The sequence below is a fragment of the Sapajus apella genome, unplaced genomic scaffold (assembly GCF_009761245.1).
Source record: "Sapajus apella isolate SASKATOON/1434 unplaced genomic scaffold, GSC_monkey_1.0 scaffold25, whole genome shotgun sequence".
Taxonomy (NCBI): Eukaryota; Metazoa; Chordata; class Mammalia; order Primates; family Cebidae; genus Sapajus; species Sapajus apella.
The window spans coordinates 3,586,057-3,591,754 of NW_022436965.1; positions in this window are offsets into that span (position 1 = coordinate 3,586,057).

Sequence of the window (5,698 nt, forward strand, 5' to 3'; positions counted from 1 at the left end):
GTTAATGCAGTTTAGAAATTTAATTTTGATGTATTGATTTTTTCCTAAGGGATAAGAACTATTCCAAATGAAAAATATAATTTGCAGTTTATTCTAAACTAGTAGGAAAAAGCCTAGAGCTAATTTTAATAAAATAAGATCCAGTTATAAAATAAAATAAAAATCAGAATTAGCTCTTATTTGTAATCGTGTTGGTCATTGGAGTGGGCCAGTTAAGGTCATGTGGGCAGTTGATTAATGCTTGGGGAGGGAGTGAATAATGATCTGCTTTCATTTGAGATATTGTTTAAATTAAGAAAATCGTTTCACCTTATTAAATTAATCCATTCATTGAGCAAATAGAGTTACTTAGCACAGTTTACAACATTGTTAGAAAAGTAAATGCGATTTGTAAATTATCTTTTATAAACCAACATAACTAGTCTTGGAGGGGGAAGCACCATTATGTTGTTTAATAAATTAATGTAATTCAAATAAATGAAATTGTTAGGGACATCTCTGGGTACTCAGACACCAACATCATCTCTTCTTTATCTTAACAGCCAACATTCCTGGGCATCTCATTGTTGTGGTTTATCAAGTGTGTGCTTTCTTCATTACTCAACATTCTCTTCAATGCCAAGTACAGTATATGAAACATGGTAGGCGCTCAACAAGAATGTGTGAAATGAACCCGAATTGGATATTAAAAGAATAGATGTAGTTTAAATTACAACTCTGCATTATATTCACTAAAACATGATATGAAATTTTAACTATCTTGTATATTTGTATATCTCTTGTGTATTTGTACAGTTTTATTACCTACTGCTCTTTTATAAACCAAGGGTAAATTGCTTTGTTAAAGTGTCTTTTAGCAAATCTGGACTTTTGCATTATTATTATTAGTCATGCTAGCTTTATTTTTTTTCTATTGAAATAGTTTTCTATTGAAATCCCTGCTGTGGTACATACAAGGAGGGGGATTATTTCCCAATATTTTCACATCTCTTTTGCTTTTCACTGCATCCTTGGAGCTTCTTACTTAATGTATACCATCCCCACATTTCTGACCGGGGGGAATACAGTGTCTATCTGGAAGCCCCAATACTTTGCAGTACCTGGCATCTAGTGGGGACTTGCTAATGATTTCAAAAAATACAATAAGTTACAAAATTTTATTTTTACCATGATTTAGGCAACACTTGCCATTTACAATACCTACAATTACAAGACAGCTAAGACAGACAATAATATAACGTAGAAGGGAGAGAATATATCCTTCTGAGATTGGCCCCAGAAGTTGACCCTGAAATTCACCTTGCCAATGTGCTCACTGGAGATTTCAACCTAGAAGTATATACAGCGTTCTTATTCTGCTACTTTCCATCTGTGCTGCTCCCAGGAGCAAAGCACACCCACACTGAGGCCGATGTACAATCGTGTGGCTTTATTAAAGCCTTTCCCTGTATTCAGGACATCCTTGAACCCTTCTGGGAGCCAGAAGGAGCTGCTTACAGCACTGTCTCCTGAAGGGACTGACAACAAAATAAAGAAACTCAAAGTTTCTATTTTTAGGGCCACAGAGTGAAACTTGCCTAAGTTTATTATTTATAAGATGCAAATATGGCATTTGTGTGCAAAAGGTCAGAAACAATCATCTATATATTTTCCAAGCAAATTAATCTCAAATGTAGTTTTTTCAAAGTCAAAAGAAACTCATTGAGTTTTGATTAAATATAAATGCTTTAATTTACTTAATTTGAGATGTAAGTTCTATTTTTCCTCTCATGAAAGACTAATATAATTTAAACCATCATTTTAATACTTGATCTGGCTCCACTTTTATAAGACACTGTTTTCAAATTAAACTTTTTTATTTCTTATCAATATGTCTAGACTCCATCAGTGCAATCTTTTTAATGATTCAACTGATTCTGTTTACATGGTAGAACCCTCTCTTATTTCCGAATTTCACATCTGAGGACACTTCATTACATTTCCTCAGTAGTGATTTCCTGCCAACAAAATCAACCAACTGATAAAACACTTTAAAGAATTCTTTGTTATTCTGACAACTGGCTTGCTTGTAAAAATTGCAATTAATCCTTACTTATAGTTTTATTGCCAATTTTGTCTTCTCCTTGTAAAGAATCCCTTTGATTTTGTCTTTAAAATATTTCTGAAGATATAAACACAAACCATGACTTAAAAACTTCTAGTTTTTAAACGTTAATCAGAATTTGCAAATTGTATTTCGAAAAGAGATTCTTTGAATTCAGTGGGTTAGCTGCTGCATAGTAACATCGTATTATTTGGTCATACAATGCAAAACAATAACACAGATACAATCAAGCTAAGAGGAATTAGGTTGATAAAGAAAGACCATAATCACTATGTACACCTAAATGTAGAACCTGCATTTTAGAAGAGTTGTTGTCCATTACACAGCTTCTCAGCCATGACTCAGAGCCTCACCCCATGCTTTCTCTCTGTTTGATTTCCCTACAAAAGCCTGCCTTTCAGTTGGTATTTATCATTTTCCTCAAACTGCAGCTCTTCCAGAAAGTATTCCTGGCAGGCTTGTACTGTACACTAATGCTCCTAAAATCAAACGGTAAATTTTCAAAATATAAGGCAGACCAAAAGGAATGAAAGCAATCAAGCCAACATTTCCATCTCAGTATGCAGGAAAAATGGAGAAAGGCAGGGATTCTGTCAAACTTAAGATCTCCTGGCCCATTCCAGAAGACTGTTTGCTGCTTCCCTCTCAGTAGGACCATCTCATCTACATAATTTGTGAGTACCAGAGCAAAATAAAGATGTCAAGCCCCTTGTTGAAGAAGCAGAAAAGGCTTTTTTCCCTTTTCTCTGTGGTTTCTCTCTTGACCTGTTATGGTCTATTTTAATTCTGTACCTCCTTCAGGCACAGAAATACTCCCAGGCCTTGTGCAGATCCTTCCAATTGCCAAGAGTTTGGCCCAGTGACTTGGTGCCTGGAGTGTGCATGCCTGACCTTGACCCTCCCTGCAGCCGGGCCCAGGCCTCTACAGAGGATGGTTGGTGGCTGTGGTCACTGGACAGGGTCAGCGAAGTGGGCATGGGAGTACATGGGGGCAGCCATGCTTAAGTTCAAACTCCAAGCTTCTAGTGCATGTTCAGTTGCCCCATCTGACTTCACTTACAAAACCAAAATTCAAAAATAAAGTTATTATCAATTTCAAGGCAGCGTCAAACCCCAAGCATGGGACCTACTTCCGTGCATGCATCCCTATGGGACTGCGTGGTTCCAAAGCCCGTGAAACAGGCCCTGACTCCAGATGACTGTTGTAGGAAGATTTCTGAGGAAGAGGTGAGGAGAAGAAGGGATGAGTGAGAAGTAGATACGGAGGATGACACCATTGACATTCAGTCTTCTCCAGATTTAAGCTGTGTCTTAAGGCTAGAATGATGTCGCTATCACATCCTATCTCATAACAACAGCAGTAAGCCGTGATCTTCTCAATCACTGACATACTAGAGATTAAGGAATGAAATCAAAGGCTATCCCTGAATGGCTGGTTAGGCCAAGTGAGGCCATCTGTTTCAGCATGATCACTAGTAGCTACTGGGAGCTGCAGAGCTCCAAGCTGCCAGCTGTGAGCAGAAATTATTATCTTCTCACCATTATCTTCATCAGAGGCCTCGCTGGTCTCAGTGCTGCTTAAACCTCTTTGTGCTTAGGACTGGCTTTTAAAAGATGTTTTAAATGTATATGTGAACACTGCACATACTGGCAAGAGTTGTCTCAGGTTGGTAGGGTTGCCTGCTCCCAGTCAATGTCTTTTCTTCTTATTTTCAAAACAAAAATTCTTTTCCTCCAATGTTTAAAGGCTTTAGTTGTTTCCCATTGCTTTTAAATTAAAGTCTAATTGTTCTTTGCAGATGTCTTTATTTAGCTTTTCGGTATTCCTCCTATATGTCACCTATATTCATAATCTCTCTTAGGAACCATCACTGTTTGCCAATATTATAAGCCTCAATGATGGTACATGGCCTTTTGGCTTATTTATTATTTTCCCTATTAGTTTTAAGCTCTTGAAAGGAAAAATGTTCTCTTACTTATTATTGAGTCCCTAGGACCTCATGGTACCTGCCACGTCAGAAGCTCAATAAATATTTGTCAAGTGAATGAATATTGATTTAAGAATTTTGCCTGTGGAGGAGCAGATATGATAAGCTGATGAGATTTTGGAGAAAGAAAATACTAAGAATATTCATTACAGAATGGAATGCATCATAGCCCCAACAGTAGCAGCTGGTACAACTGCTTCTCTCTCTATTCTCCTTTCTAGGCACCACAGTGGAGTAGGGATGGTGACTGAACGTCCATCAGCCCAGCTTCAGGATCTTTTGGAGACATTTAGACTGCTCAACAGTCTCCATCAATGGAAGGTCTGCGGCAGCCACAGCTGCTACTGTTTCCACTTTGAAGGCTGCTTTCCATCGCATTGGCCGGATCACATCAAATGCACTTTAAAACATGGGAGCAGCTGCTGTGACATCTGCCACAACCTGACCGTGGTCCTTTCCCAAGAAGGCTCATCAATTTTAAAGCACTTTCACAGCAAAATGCAGAACAAAACGAAGAATCTGATGGCTGTGACTACATAGCCAGTACCTTAAGAATCTGTGCACTTTGATTCTGACAACTGGCTTGCTTGCAAAAATTGCAATTAATCTTACTTATAGTTTTATTGCCAATTGTGTCTTCTCCTTGTGAATAATCCCTTTAATTTTATCTTTAAACTATTTCTGCAGATATATTATAAACACAAACTATGACTTAAACACTTCTACTATTTTACACTTTAATCAGAATTTGCAAATTGTATTTCAGAAATAGCTTCTTTGAATTTAATGTGTTAGTTGCTGTGTAATGTGTTAGTTGCTGTGTAACTAACACATTAGTAGTGCCTGCTTGTTCAGCTTCAGTGGACTCGCTAGTAAAAAGTACTTTCAAAGAACAGTGACTATAGCTACCATGTACCTGGCTTTGACTCTCTTAGTTGATATTTATGGGGGGATAGTGTAACACCACATTGAAATATAGATCACTGTTGTCCTTTAGACAAAAATTGTTAATATTTTAGTTTTCCAGGTCCAGACTTCACAGTTTTGCTGTGTCTATATACAGCCTGTAACAGAATTAATAATAAAATTGACAAATTAACTCATTCTTTTATTTTAAAGAAAGCAGCTGGGCCTTGTGACTCACACCTGTAATCGTAGCACCATGGAAGGCCGAGGAGGGAGGATTGCTTCAGCCCAAGAGTTTGAGATCAGCCTGAATAACATCGTAAGATCTTGTGTTTGTTGTTTTTTTTTTTTTAAAGGAAACTTTTTATCACTGGAACAAATGGAAAATGAATAAAATTGTCACAAATAGGAACTATAAAAATAAGCAGAATAGAAATCAATGTAATCAATTAAAATGAGCATGAATTATATAATTTAAAATAAAGAAAATAAAAAGATAATCTGTAGCAATTGGGAAGATCTTTATTAAGAATAAAACTATTGACCTCGTGATCCACCCGCCTCGGCCTCCCAAAGTGCTGGTCAACATGGTGAAACCCCGTCTCTACTAAAAATACAAAAAATTAGCTGGGCATGGTGGCGCGTGCCTGTAATCCCAGCTGCTGAGGAGGCTGAGGCAGGAGAATTGCCTGAACCCAGG